The sequence below is a fragment of the Podarcis muralis genome, chromosome 8 (assembly GCF_964188315.1).
Source record: "Podarcis muralis chromosome 8, rPodMur119.hap1.1, whole genome shotgun sequence".
Lineage (NCBI taxonomy): Eukaryota > Metazoa > Chordata > Lepidosauria > Squamata > Lacertidae > Podarcis > Podarcis muralis.
The window spans coordinates 22,198,871-22,213,746 of NC_135662.1; the positions used below are offsets into that span (position 1 = coordinate 22,198,871).

General features: G+C 41.5%; 1 protein-coding gene across 35 annotated transcripts in view; it reads right to left on the minus strand.

Annotated features, from left to right (window-relative positions):
* Nucleotides 1-14,876, minus strand: part of RIMS2 (regulating synaptic membrane exocytosis 2) — a 337,394-nt gene that overhangs the window by 173,651 nt on the left and 148,867 nt on the right. The gene's annotated exons all lie outside the window — the stretch shown is intronic.

Sequence of the window (14,876 nt, forward strand, 5' to 3'; positions counted from 1 at the left end):
TTTCTGGGACATTAAACCTTCTGAATTTAATTCAGTTCTAATAATCCTGTGATGGTAGTCAGAGGTAAGAAAGGAGAGATTTTCACTTCCCCATAAGTTCTATCCTCACCCCTAAACAATTTTCTGCTCTAACTTTAATGCTAAAGGGAAAGCTTGAAGACACTGATGACAACTCAATAGTCTTCAATTCTTAATTGTGCACAGGATTGTGGTTATGTGGACTGAAAGTTGTGCAGAATTCACACGCAGAGGATTTAGAACAAGGACCTTAAAATTGGCAATTCAAATATGCAACAAAGAAAAATGACGAATAATTTGGCTTCAAAGATACAAGGCAATAAGGGTGAAGTTCTACTAAAAGGGGAAAGACAACTTGAAACCCAGCCAGACAGGCAGGGTATAAATATAAATAATAAAATTATTATTATTAAAGAAAACTGCTTTATTGTGAATAAAATCCTGTATTTGTATACATAGGACTAAACTAGGTGTGACACTAAATGCATCACTTGCAGTTACATTTTCTTTTTACACTAATAGGAAGCCTGAGAGCCCCCAATTTAATCAGGATCCTGTCACATGAGGAAAGGACCTTAATACTTTCCTCCATTTCCACAATCCTGGCAAAAATTGCCCCTCAGAGAACAGTAACTAAAAACCATGTTCTGCAGCCCTAACAAAAATCAGAGCCCCCACACCTTACACACACACCCTTGCAGATGATGGATTTGGTTTCCTGTCCAGTTTAATTCAGAAACTTATTTTTAGCTAGTACAGAAGACAATCATCTGAAGATTACTGAACACAAATAATTGGTTGAATGGGGAATACCTGACTAGGCAGAAGTACACAGATCTCAGGATTGTAGTTGATTTACAAGCTGAACATGAGTCAGCAAAGTGATACAGCTGCAAAAACAGGCTAATGTGATTTTAGACTGCATTAAATAGACCCATATTTTCCAAGTCAAAGAAGTACTGTAATAGTTACACTTTATTCAAGCACTAGTGAAACTTCATCTGAAATATTGTATTCATTTTCAGTTGTTGCACCTTAGCAAGGACATAGACAAATTGGAATGAGTTGAGAGGAAGGCAATGAAGATGGTCAGTAGAAAGAAAGAAAGAAAGAAACAAATGTTTGTTTGTGGATACAGCTCATGGTTAGTGAGAAAAGAGCTTAACCATAAATATGGGTTCAGACAACATGTTAAACCAAACCTTAGCTTAACTCAGGGTGGTGGACAAATAAAAAAGACCAGGGACAAACAAAGCAGCAGTCAGTTCCTCTTCAGGAACTTGCACATCCGTGTGGTCCCAAGTAAGCCACAATTTGGTTTACCATGTGAAGTTCATTGATTAAATAAAACTGAAAAAAGAAAACCTAATACTTTCTATAAAACTAGTTGTAAATCCCAAATATTTACAAATTTCTTAAAGGTATATATATATATATATATATATATATATATATATATATATATGCAGGTTTTGGTGTCCTCGGGTATCTTCCCGTGTAAAAGTTGGGGTGTCTAGGCGACGTTTCGACGAGGTCTCACTCGTCATCTTCAGGCTGGTGCTTTCGGCTTCTTGTTACTGGAACAGAGCAGGATCTCAGTGTTTGAGTTCCTATAAATACTGTAGAGGAGGTATGGTGTATAGCCTCCAATGTTCTGGGCAGAGAGGAGGTTCCCAGGCTAGTGTGCCTTTTCTTCTTTTGTTCCTTAATTGCTTGAGGGATATCTTGAGTGATTTCTTGAGTGATATCCTGAGTACCACTTAGGTGGGTCATTAGGTGTGGATTAGTTGCTAAAGCCTTTGTGTCTTGACCTCTTGAACTTTGTGAAGAGTTTTTCTGAGAAGATGGGTGTACTACATTTAGTTGTGCTCTGGCTTGGCTTCGTGTATAGGGGCGAGCTGTGGTTTTGTGGCCTGTGCCAGCCAGATCTGTGTAGGGATTGCAGGGGGGTGCAGCATCCGGAGGTGCCACCATGGTTTGGCTACTGGATGGTGTCTGTAATTTATCTGTGGAGAGGGTCTGGGTTTGGGTCTGGTGTGGTTGATTGGTGATGGCGTTCTGTGTGCCTCTGGATCTGGTGTCAGTTTTTGTGGGGAGGGCTAATTTCCAGATGTCTGGCAAGCGGGATGTGTCGTCACGCTTGTTCATGTTGTGAGGGTGTTTCTCTATCTCGATGGCTTCCATGATTATTCTCTTGTGGTGATGTTCCATGTTAGAGAGCAATTTGGAATCTGCAAAATTAATTTCGTGTCCTGTTTCTTTCATGTGTTGGAAGAGAGAGGAAGTTTTTTCTTCTTTTTTGACGGCATTCTTGTGTTCTGCGATACGTGCATTTATTCGTCTGTTTGTTTGTCCAATGTACGTGGCTGGGCAGACTTTGCAGGGTATTTCATAGACCCCTTGGTTTTCCAACTGGATTTTATCCTTGGGGTTTCTGAGGATATTGGCTATTTTTTGGTTGGCGCAAAAGGCTGTTTTGATATTGTGTTTATGGAGGATTTTGCTAATTTTATCTGTAGTGCCCTTGATATAAGGAAGGAGGGCCATGCCATTGTTTTCTTCTGTGTCTTGGTTTTTGGGGGGTGTTTCTTTTTGGATTAGCTTCGTAACCCTGTTTTGCTGGTATCCATTGGCAATTAACACATTTGAGAGATTCTGTAACTCAGTTGTCAAGTGGTCTTTGTCAGCCAGGCGTTTGGTTCTGGAGATGAGAGTCTTGGCTACGGAGTTTATTTGTGCAGGGTGGTGGTGTGATTGTGCATGTAAGTAGCGGTTGGTGTGTGTTTTTTTCCGGTAGATAGTGTGTCCTAGGGAGCCATCAGGTTTTTTGTAGATTAGGACGTCAAGAAAGGGAAGTTGGTTGTTGGCTTCTATTTCCATAGTGAATTGTATTTTGGGGTGTAGGCTGTTGAGATGTGTGAGGAAGCTGTCCAGTTTTTCCTTCCCGTGTGGCCAAATTACAAAGGTGTCGTCAACATATCTGAGCCAAAGTTTGGGTTTGTGTTCTGACTTGTCTAAAGCATTGGTTTCAAAGTGTTCCATGTACAGGTTTGCGATGACCGGTGAGAGGGGTGATCCCATAGGTGCTCCTTCTATCTGTTTGTATCTTTGTCCATTGTGGATGAAGTACGTGTTGGTTAGGCAGTGGTTGGTCAGGTCCAAGATGTATTCGGGGGGATTGTATTTGTTTTGAATGGCTGTCAAGGCTTCATTAATGGGCACTTGTGTGAAGAGAGATACAACATCGAAGCTCACAAGTAGGTCATTGGGATGTAGGTTTTGCTTCTTTATTGTTTCTATGAACTGGAAGGAGTTTGGAACGTGTGAAGAGATGGATTCTGCATAGGGCTGGAGTTGCTTGGCGAGAAATTTAGCGAGATTTTGTAGAGGTGAGCCTATGGAGCTGACTATTGGTCTGAGTGGTGTTCCTTCTTTGTGTATCTTGGGGAGGCCGTAGAGTTTGGGGCATCTGGATGATTTTTCTCTGGGGATGATTCTTAGCTGGATTTCTTCACTGATAGGAGAGGCTTTTATTTTGGATTCGGTGGTTTTTTCCAGGTAGGTGGTGGGATCTGTTTTTATAGGTTGGTAGGTAGGGTCTTGGAGTAGATTTGATAGTTTTGCTTGGTAGTCCGATGTGTTCATCACAACAGTGGCATTACCTTTGTCTGCTGGGAGAATGATTATGTTGTTGTCTTTCCTCAGGTTGGTGAGTGCTTTCTGTTCTTCTTTGTGTAAATTGCTTCTGGGTGGTTTGCTGGAGCAGAGGATGTTGGTGACTTCAAGTCTGATTTTATTGGCTTCATCTGGGTTGATTTTGGTTAGGCTAGCTTCGACTCCGCATATGATGTTTTCCGTGGGGATGCGTCTCGGGGCGACTGCAAAGTTGAAACCTTTGGAGAGTACTTTGGTTTCAGTTGAGGTGAGGATCCTGTCTGATATGTTATGTACTGTTTGTTTCATGGGTTGTTGTGGAGGGTGGCTGGGCTTCTGGCGTTTCTCTAGTTTGTGGAGTTTGTTGGTATGTGTGTCTGTCTTATGTGAGGTCTCCGTTTCAGCTCTCCAGACGGCTAGTTGTTTGCATTTGTCCCAGAGTGCAGGGTGGATTTTGTTACAGAGTTTGAGGTGAAGAGTGAGCAGATCTTTGTTGGTTTGGTTTAGTAGGTATCTTTTCTTGTGTAGTTCGTTTCTGATTAGGGATAGTTCAGTTCGTTTCAGGATCCTTTCGGTAGCTGGGGTTTTAGAGTGGAATTTAAGTTGGAAGCTTGTGGGAATTAAGTTGTTGTCTCGGCAGTTGCGTAGGAACAAGAGATCACATAAGATGGTGGCTCTTCGGATTTCTAGTTTCTCGTAGGTTCTTGTCAGCTGGAAGGTTTCCTCCCCGTAGAGGTGAGATATTTGCTTTCGTAGATTTTCACGGGTACAGGAATGCAGGTTTTGGTGTCCTCGGGTATCTTCCCGTGTAAAAGTTGGGGTGTCTAGGCGACGTTTCGACGAGGTCTCACTCGTCATCTTCAGGCTGGTGCTTTTGGCTTCTTGTTACTGGAACAGAGCAGGATCCCAAACCCAGACCCTCTCCACAGATAAATTACAGACACCATCCAGTAGCCAAACCATGGTGGCACCTCCGGATGCTGCACCCCCCTGCAATCCCTACACAGATCTGGCTGGCACAGGCCACAAAACCACAGCTCGCCCCTATACACGAAGCCAAGCCAGAGCACAACTAAATGTAGTACACCCATCTTCTCAGAAAAACTCTTCACAAAGTTCAAGAGGTCAAGACACAAAGGCTTTAGCAACTAATCCACACCTAATGACCCACCTAAGTGGTACTCAGGATATCACTCAAGAAATCACTCAAGATATCCCTCAAGCAATTAAGGAACAAAAGAAGAAAAGGCACACTAGCCTGGGAACCTCCTCTCTGCCCAGAACATTGGAGGCTATACACCATACCTCCTCTACAGTATTTATAGGAACTCAAACACTGAGATCCTGCTCTGTTCCAGTAACAAGAAGCCGAAAGCACCAGCCTGAAGATGACGAGTGAGACCTCGTCGAAACGTCGCCTAGACACCCCAACTTTTACACGGGAAGATACCCGAGGACACCAAAACCTGCATTCCTGTACCCGTGAAAATCTACGAAAGCATATATATATATATATATATATATATAATTATCCTGCAGGGAAGCCTGAATAATAGTTACCAAACAATAATACCAGTGTCATTGACACATATGAGTTAATGGTCTGGTTCGCACACAACTCTAAACCATGGCTTATTAAATCATGCTTTGTTAATCCGAATCCCGTCTAGTAACTTAATTATGGTTTGTTTACTGTCAACAAACCACAATCTGAAGCCATGGTTATGAACAGCTCAGCTGGGTAAAAACAAAGGATTTCATCAGACATCTAAAACACAGAATAGTGGCACTAATCTAATCTAATCGCCGTAGAGACAGAGTTCCATAATGCTAGTGCAACCACAAAGAAGGCCTTGCTGCTGGTAACCACACACTGAATTGTGTGCAAACCAGTCTAATATGGCTGGTTCTTGTTTATTTCCTAACATAGGCTTTCTAATTTACTAACCTTTTTCCATGAGTCTGACTAGAATGGATAGCATAAGAATTACAGCAGTTATACAAAATATTAGTCCACTCACATAAAGGTAGCTGAATTAATTACTACAGTTGAAAATTAATTCATGTAGCTAACTTTATCACTATCAAAGACATTGTGGTTTCTCTGCTTCTGAAACATTTACTAAAGAAAAGGAATTCCATCTTTTTTCTGTTGCCAGCAAGGAGATGCATTATGCTTTCAATCTGCCCGTCATTTAAAGGATTTACAAATTAGCAGACAGCAAAATTCCCTGTTCAGGTAGGAGAAGCTGAAGTCAAGCAACTAGCATGGATAGCAGTGGGGAAGGTCCCATTTATCCTTCCCTTATCACCATCCAAACTCCCAAAATGGGAGTGATAAATTATCACTGATAATCCCTCACCTGGAAAAAATGCTAATACCAGCCAGCCATGCTTCTTCACAAAAGTTTTGGTCAGGAATGGAGGCCCAGAAGCAAACACTATTTCTACTGGTCAAAGATGTTCATAAGAAGATGGCAGGCAGCAGAAAAGCAGAAAGACTGCCTGGACTGCCCCAGAGCAATGACTTGTTCTGTTCAGACTGAGAAAGCAGTCAAGAATAAACTTTACTGGGCCAGACTGATACCATGTGTAACCTGATTCCTGCAGGGATGAAAGCTCCAGCGCTATTCCCATCTCCTGCATTGATGTACCACAATTGTACTACAACTGTGGTGAGGCCAGCAACTGGATGGATAGTTGGCGGAGGAGGTAGGCGGAAAGATAGTAAGATACTATTTGAATGGGGATCCAAGAAGTTTGGGGTGATTATCTATTACACATGTTCACAGGAGCTTAAAAGGTTTGTTTTCTAAATCTACAATCTGTAATGCCTATCTATTGTCAAAACATCACCTCAAACCATGTTAAACCATAATATGTCCTTAAGACTTTTGTTGTACTACATTAAATCTTAAAAATAACCAGAAAAGAAAACCAAAAGTTATACACCGAGATAAAAAGGTAACGGTAAAGGTACCCCTGCCCGTACGGGCCAGTCTTGACAGACTCTAGGGTTGTGCGCCCATCTCACTCAAGAGGCCGGGGGCCAGCGCTGTCCGGAGACACTTCCGGGTCACGTGGCCAGCGTGACAAGCTGCATCTGGCGAGCCAGAGCCGCACACGGAAACGCCATTTACCTTCCCGCCGGAGCGGTACCTATTTATCTACTTGCACCCGGGAGTGCTTTCGAACTGCTAGGTTGGCAGGCGCTGGGACCGAACAACGGGAGCGCACCCCGCCGCGGGGATTCGAACCGCTGACCTTTCGATCGGCAAGCCCTAGGCGCTGAGGCTTTTACCCACAGCGCCACCTGCGTCCCTATACACCGAGATACGTTTTATAAAAAGAGATAGTGCTTACATGGAAGTGTTTGCAAGTACAAGAGCATCATCTCTAGAATCAATTCTCATCTGTAACTTAATAGGCTGCCTGTTCATTGTAACTGAAGATCATCAAGATGTTTATTGATTTAAATCATGTTTCCCACTCTCGTCCTTTTCCCAATCACACTTAGTGATTTTTGCAACCAAAACCAGAGGATAATTGATCTCAGAACTTGGCTTGTAGTATGAGGTAACCAGCCAACAAATCAAACAACTTCAAAGTTGATCAATGAAACAAACAATTACATACTTTCTAAAAATCAGTATAAACATTTAATATATATTTTTAAAGCAGATCCAGCTTTAAGCAAAATCTTAAATATAAATAGTTCAACAATTTCAGATTGGAAATTACAGCAGCCATTTGCCGCAGGGACTTTAATGGGAAGAATATACAATTTATATGGCCAAACATACATGCAGTTCTGTGTGATTTTCCTCCATGCCCCCCCTCCCCCCCAATGAAAAGCTGCCTCACTCAGTTGTCAGTCTGAGCAAAGAAAAGCCGCATGGGTAATGGTTTATTTCTTAACCCTTTCCTGTTGTTCTTTAATACATGGTGGAATAGATATTGGTATTCAGAATCTTTTCCCCATGGGAGAAAAAGTGGCTTGGGACAATTATTTTGACCTGAAAAAAATGATGAGAGGGGAGAAAGTTGAGAAGCAGCTTATTGCTTAGCCTTTGTTCTGGGCAAACCAGAAGCTAATTTAGGCACCTTTTGGTTACAAAGCACAAGGAGGAAAATAGTATGGAATTCTAGTTCTACTCTGACTTTTAGTGGTAACTACTGTGAAGCACGGCATTCATATTCTGATTTTCCTGTTTTTGATTTCCAAACTAATACAGTAAGTGACATGTAATTCTAAAATTTTGCCTTGCAGACCAGTAGACAATACAGCTGCGATGGTATGTATTATATGTCTACACAAGAGTAGTAGTTCATCGCACAAAGATGCCATTTTTAGCACATTCCTCCGGTAAAATAGGGACATTCTATTCTAAACCAGTGTCATCACCCCACCCCCTATATACGTGCACTGCTGATGGAATACGGGAAAAGTGAAGGGCTGCCCCAATGGCTATTACCAAGAGGAGTATGTAGTAATACAATACAGGCAAATGTCTTGGCTATATGCAGGAGCCTTAGAATATATATGGTAAAACCATGAGGCTTCCATCAGCTTGCCTTGGGCGTCAGAGGATGCACCCACAGCGGATGTTTACAAGGCACCACACCAGCAATATAGTCTCTACGGTCAGTGGCTATGACTTCCAAAGGACCCTGTGTGCCTGTGTGATCCAGGTACCTGCTGCCACCATCCATCACGGTAGCCGGATGCATTTAGAGCTACCAGCTGGCAGAGCTGAGGAGCACAGCAGCAGGAATCTGGCACCTTGCCCCCTCCCCACCCCTCAGGTCCCGCTGTGCCACTGTGTGGGGCCAGGCTGCCTTCTCCTTCTCCCCACTCCCTTTCCCCACTTGCAGAATTTGGGACTCTGCATGACACAGTGAGAAACTGTGATGGCTTGAGGGGTTTTGTGACTGTCTCAGCATTTTCAGGGCAGTTGGAGACTACGTAATCACAATCCCGGCTACAAATGACACACTAAGACAACGCTTCTCTTTGAGAGCTCACTGTGATATGCAAACTAGACTATGTAATGTGTCACAAACTGGGTTGTGCTGAACAAGTCCAAAGAGGGGAAGTATTAATTGTGATGGAAGGTGCTGGAGGGTATTCAGTACTACAGTGTTCATTACAATTGTCTGTTGCTTAACATACCCACCAACTTAAGTCTAGAAAGCCACTAAAATAACCTTCAAATTTTCAAAAACCTTCAGATTTTTCAAAAAAGTGTCTGATTTCATAATTAATGTTCTACCAGTGGCAGCAATTATATTAATGTGTTCTAAGCTAGCAGGAGCCATAGGAAGCATTATACGACTAACAGCACGTTGTTAAACAAAATGCCCATTATCCATCAGTTTAATTTCCTCCATGTAGCAACTCTTATGCTCTATTTTCTTCTCCTGTGGTTTCAAAATTAGTCACATTAAATATTGACAAGAATTCTATCATAAAAAATTAAAGTCCATCAACTGAAATAACAATATTAAGCATCTAGCTAGGAATTCATTTATTTATAAATTACTTTAAATATTTGTATCTAATCTATCAGTACACAGGACTGGAAACCTTGTATTAATGAGCCTGTACGAGTAGGAAAAAAAACTATTAAATTATTCCCAAGGTTTCCCAAGGTTAATCAAGAAAAATGGTTACGGACCTATGCACAGTGCAGCCATGTGGTGTGTGAGCAAGCAATAAATCAATCAATAAATGAATAAATAAATAAGTACACACACAACTTTAGGTTGCATAAAATTAGGCCATGCATTGGGCATGCATCCATGTGATCAACCAGCCTGTCTGCTGGTTGATGAGTTGTCTCTCATTAGCTGGAGTTCACCACTGCTGAGGTTCCCAATGGTGTGAACCACTTATGGAGTACCTCCCCTGGCTGCTGGTAGTGGGCAACATAGATAATCAGTCCCTGAGTTAGGCTTACAACCAAAAATCACCATCCTCCAAAATCTCTGCCCCCTCTTCTAAGGATCCATCCTGATGCTTATTCTGCTGAAGGAAAGTTGTGACAAAAGGAAATGCCAAGATTGCAGTAATTAGCGTTATAAGGTGGGTGAGAAGCTTACTTGAAGACTGTGGTGGAGGTGTCAGCAAGCTGGCCCCTTATATGCTCCTGGGGTAGAACTGACTTCCAAAGTCGTCTTCTATCAGGTCTACTCCAGAAGCCCCATCCCCTGGGAGCCTAGCTGATTGACTCCCAGAACCATGGCTTGGCTTAGCATTATGCCCATAACTCAGCTCCTGATTTGTCTTGATCCTGACAAACCACAAGCTTTAAGCTTGCCATGATTTGGTTTGGTTTAGTGTTGTGCGTGAACAGGACCATTAATTTCAACAGTTAATGTTCCTACTCCTACAGTAGGAAACTTAGGAACTGGCTTTCATATCAGTCTAACCAAATCTGAGGGGGGAAGATGGATCCAGAGAAATCTGTACCACTGACAGTACATGTTTATAAACCTAGATGCCTAAATATTTAATGTAGTGCGCCGTCACTGGGGAAAATAATAAAATGATGGTGGCCTATCATCATGAAGTAGTCAGAAAATGTATGAACTCCGAGATTATGTCTGGGGTCAGAAATATACAAGTTAAGAGTAGAACATGGACACTCAAGGTAGCTATAAATTATAAATTCTCTCTCTGGAAAACAGGAGCTACCATTCTAGCATTTAACATGTTTCTGTATTACATGTGAATCAATGCAAGGCATGGTTAACACGTAAAAACTGAAGCTATGGTTCTGAAATGGGTTTGCAAACCATGATTATGAGGGAACCTAGTTTGTATTAACCATTGTTAGCATGAGTGCACATAGAAAGGCAAGTGGAAATCACCCTGGATGTGGGAAAGAGGGAGTACTTATACCTAAGGCTCCCTACCAGGTTTGCAGATAGATTGCAGTTCATTTCATTCTGGCCCACAGACTACATACGAAAACAATTTCATCCTCTCCCACTATCCACAATGCTTGGGTGTTCACAGTATAAGTTTTTAGCAATACAGGTAGATAGTTTGAAAGAGAAAACATTTTAGGCAGTAAAACAAAGGTGCAGTATTATTCCACGAGCATCTGAGGGGAAGGAACTAATTCAGATACAGGGCATCTACCTCTACAACTTGATCTGCATTTAATTAGATAATAAACTGCACTGGGTTGAGGGTATATTGGAATAGCTTCATTGTTTTCCTTGAGCTGAATATTATTTCCACTATATGGTGTTTAATATTGAACAGATTTCATTCAGTTCTCTCACTTTGGAGAGTAACCTGTTATTCCGTAAGAATATGTGAAACGTTCAAAAATTAAGACAATGGCAGAACACCACTGTTTTGCAGAAACAAACAATCCACAGAGATCATGAGAGAGAAGAATTAAGCCCAGTTTAGTAACATCTGCTTTGGTTTTATCCAGATAATTACAGTAAACACACTCATAAAACCTGTTGACTGAGAATACTCCATAGTGGTCAGCACTTTAAAACCAAATTAAACAGTACTGCAACCTCTTAAGTTTGTTCAGGCCATGTTAGTGATGTTTTTTTCATCTGAGTTTCCAAATAACAATAACAGTTTTACAAAGAATGGAGAGTTTGTCTTTGGACGTGGTGCTTCTCTTTTCAAGAAAATTATTGCCTAAAGCAAAATTATTTCATTTCCATTTTTGCCTCCACATTAACTTTATCAATATGAAGCTGCAATATAAAACCATATGAAATAAAATGTAAAGATTCAGCTTGTCACTTCAGAAAATTAAGCTTGTTAAAATCAAGCTCACAATCTGCTTGTAACTTTCCCTGAACAAGCCTAATTGAAAATAGGAACTACAATACTGCCGACACTGCTCTTGAGCAACTTCTATTTCTTTCATCATGATTTACATAAGATGTACTCCCATAGTAAATTAGACCATATATTGTCTTACTATATTAACCCCCCCCCCACACACACACACACATATTTTCTATTTCAAATGTCAGCTAGTATCCCACTTAAATGAGTGGGACTAAGCTGAAAGTGAAGTATCATTCATATGTTCATTTAAATAACAATTAATCCACCATATAATTGAAAAATGTATGTGCATAAAATAATCTCCTATTATTTTCTGCCAGTTTTCCTGTCCCTTTCAATAAGAAAATGGTTAAATTCTAAATATAAAAAAATTATCATCAATCTATTACTTCAAAACATCCCCATAAAGTTAGGCAATCTTTACTCAAAGTGACATAGAATAAAGATATTCCAACCTGGATGGCATTTAAACACAAATCTGCATTATTTCTTCCTTCTTCCTTTTAAAGATTATATTCTCAGACATCCTTGCCACCAGTTTCCATAAATAACTGTGTAATAACAGTTAATATTCTTCCTTGCTCTGTATTCTGCAGTAACACACTGTGCTAGATCCTGTTCTGATTTCACATTCTTCATATAAAACAGAGTTTTTTCCCAAGGTTAATCAGGGGGTGGAACTAAGGATTAGATGCTTCATTCACTGATCCATGCCATCCATTTTGCTTCATTAATTCTAGAAGCTAGTGCTTCTAATTCCACCTCCAGTGATGTTGCCGAAAGTTGAAATTTATGCTAAGTTGAAATTTGCTCAAACATACAACTTATGGAAAGTTCATCTTCCTTTTTAGGTCAAAATTTAAATACTGCTTTTTCTCAGTCTGTGTTACCTTTAATAAAGTGCTACTTGAAAATGGCAGTAAACTTCCTTGCTTCAGTGACATTTTTAAATTCCTATGCCTAAGCCAAGCTTACAGCCACTCCACAAGTTCAAGTGCTCTGATTCAGCAAGCTCCTATTCTCTCATCCTCAGACCTCTATTTTCAGGACAGAACTACTAATACTGACCTCCTTTACAAGAGGGTTGTTGTAAGGATAACTTTGTGAACTATTTTGAACACTTTAACACACTGTGCAACTGCTAAGTCCTGTTGTTACACCCTACAATTGCTAGTCACACAGGGTTGTGTTGATTCGCCCCATGTCAAAGAGCAAATTGGGAAAATTGTAAAGCCAGCACTCATGGCATGTCCAAAGGTGAGAATGCCCTGAGATTGTGGCAACAAGTCCCACCCCCCCACCATGTAACTTTCTGTCTCTCTTATATCTAACACACCTCTCGTTTAGCACTAATGATGACATGAGCATGACGCTTGCAGGAATCAGGCTGACCATGTGCCCTCCTGACCATGTGCCCTCCAGTGATTAAGACCTCATTACAAAAGTGGGAGAGGTCCACGGCACTGAAGGAAGAAGTAGTGCACCTCCCTTCTAAAAAGACTCTCTCATTAGGTGGCAACTACCACCTAGTTGCTACTATTCATTTTGGGGGCAGGCTGATTGACTGTGTACTGGCCTATCAACTGTAGACATACTTGGATGAGATAGATTGTGAGTCCCTTCTTCATGTGCCCCCTTCACGAGACATCCAGAGGATGGCAACATGTGAATGGGCCTTTTCTACAGTGGAATGCTCATCCCAGGGAGGTTTGTCTGACACTTTCATTACATATCTTTAGGCACCAGGCAACTCAGCAAAGGGGTGGGGTATAAGAGAAGAAGAAGAAGAAGAAGAAGAAGAAGAAGAAGAAGAAGAAGAAGAAGAAGAAGAAGAAGAAGGGCTTCTGGCTTGCATGCCTGCTTGATTATCATTATTGGGAGAGAGATGGTAGGACTGGTTTGCTGTTGATTCTCCTTGATCCCTCAGTGGCATTTGAGACCACTGACCACTGAATCATCCTGGAGTGATCTGTGGGTTTGCACTCCTACCCTCCAGGGTTGCTTCCAGATAATAGCACTGAGGGATCACTGCTTGGATCCCCAGGACTTTTTATCTTCCATGTTGATCAACATCTATACTGGGGTTGGGGGGGAAGCTCCAGCCAATTGACCCAACATGGCCTGATAGGCCTTCTCATTTGGGGAAACCATGTCCACTTACCCTATGCCTGGTGCCATACATAGCCTCAGGTGTGGGTAAAGGTAGGACTTCAATGGAACAATTGGGAGCTTAAAATGAGCTCTGGTTGCTCCTTTGCTGAAGCAAGGTGTGCTAAAGGAAGTGAAAGCAGTTTCTATACAATGAAAATCACATCTCCCTCCAGGCGCTGCTCCTTTATACATAGATGAAAAGCAGATGTTTAAAGGAGCAGCACAAAGCACTTGCAAAGGCCTCTGACCCTTTTGGTCCCTTACAGCCATAACATTATATGATTCAAACAGCCCCACACTGCTCCTTTAAACGCCTGGAAATAAGAAGTCCTGATGTCAAGTAACTGACAGTTAAGTGGGGCTGTCCACTGGTCAAATTTGGTGTGTTGAGGTGGAGACATAAGGAATTTAGAGCCATTTTTTTATTTGTCTAGCCCTTTGGAAAGGGATAGGAACATTCAGGCACTGTAGATTTTAAAAGTGTCATTTTAATTATTGTTTGAAGATATAGTCTTATCAGATTTTTTGCTGTTATTTTTTGCTGTTATGCTGCTATGGAGGAGCGGGGACGCAAACCCGGTTCACCAGATTACAAGTCTACCACTCTTAACCACTACACCACACTGGCTTCTAAAGTAGAGAACAGAATTTATACCTCTTGTATTTTGTGTCCTTCCAGCTCCAATGTTTATGATTCCCCTGTACTGTATATCAGTGTATATACATCTGCCATCCACAGTAACTATGTATACACAGCTGCCAGCTGAGAGAACACTCCATTAATCTGATGAAGTGGGCTTCAGTCCACAAAAGGTGATGCCTCAGTAAATGAGTACATCTTTAAGGTGCCAGAAGACTCTGTTGCTGTCATTAGGGCTCAGAGGTAGAGCACCTGCTTTATACGTGAAAGGCACCTGGTTCAATCTCTGGCATCTCTAGGCAGGGCTGGAAATGTCCCCCGTCTGAAACCCTGGAGAGCCACTGCCAGTCAGCTCAGCCAATATTGAGCTAAATGGATCAACAGTCTGACCAGGATAAGGCAGCTTCTAATGTCATTGTTTTAATTTTAATTTTTGTTCCAGAAGCAGTAAACATACAGCAAAGAAGATCGTGCACACAACATATACTATTCTTTTTAATCCAAATGAAAGCATATACTGTAAGCAAGAGGACAGGACACACCTAGATAGCCGGTGCTGCTTTAATGCCTGGAGCCTGAGAG